This window comes from Arachis ipaensis, chromosome B04 (assembly GCF_000816755.2).
Source record: "Arachis ipaensis cultivar K30076 chromosome B04, Araip1.1, whole genome shotgun sequence".
In the NCBI taxonomy this organism is placed as follows: domain Eukaryota; kingdom Viridiplantae; phylum Streptophyta; class Magnoliopsida; order Fabales; family Fabaceae; genus Arachis; species Arachis ipaensis.
Window position 1 is genome coordinate 130178063 of NC_029788.2, and position 200 is coordinate 130178262.

The following is a 200-nucleotide window of genomic DNA, read 5'->3' on the forward strand; positions in this document are numbered from 1 at the left end:
CATTTATTTGACCCAAAATATGCACTATAAAAAGGAATGAAAATAATTTATTATAGATATATTTTTTGTTATATGAGCCCTAATATTTTTGTTATAAGAATCATCTTTTGCATTCTATAAATTTATAAATTATTTATTTAATTAATTATATTAACTAAACTAAATTATTAAATTTTTTAATTTAAACCATATATGTTCTG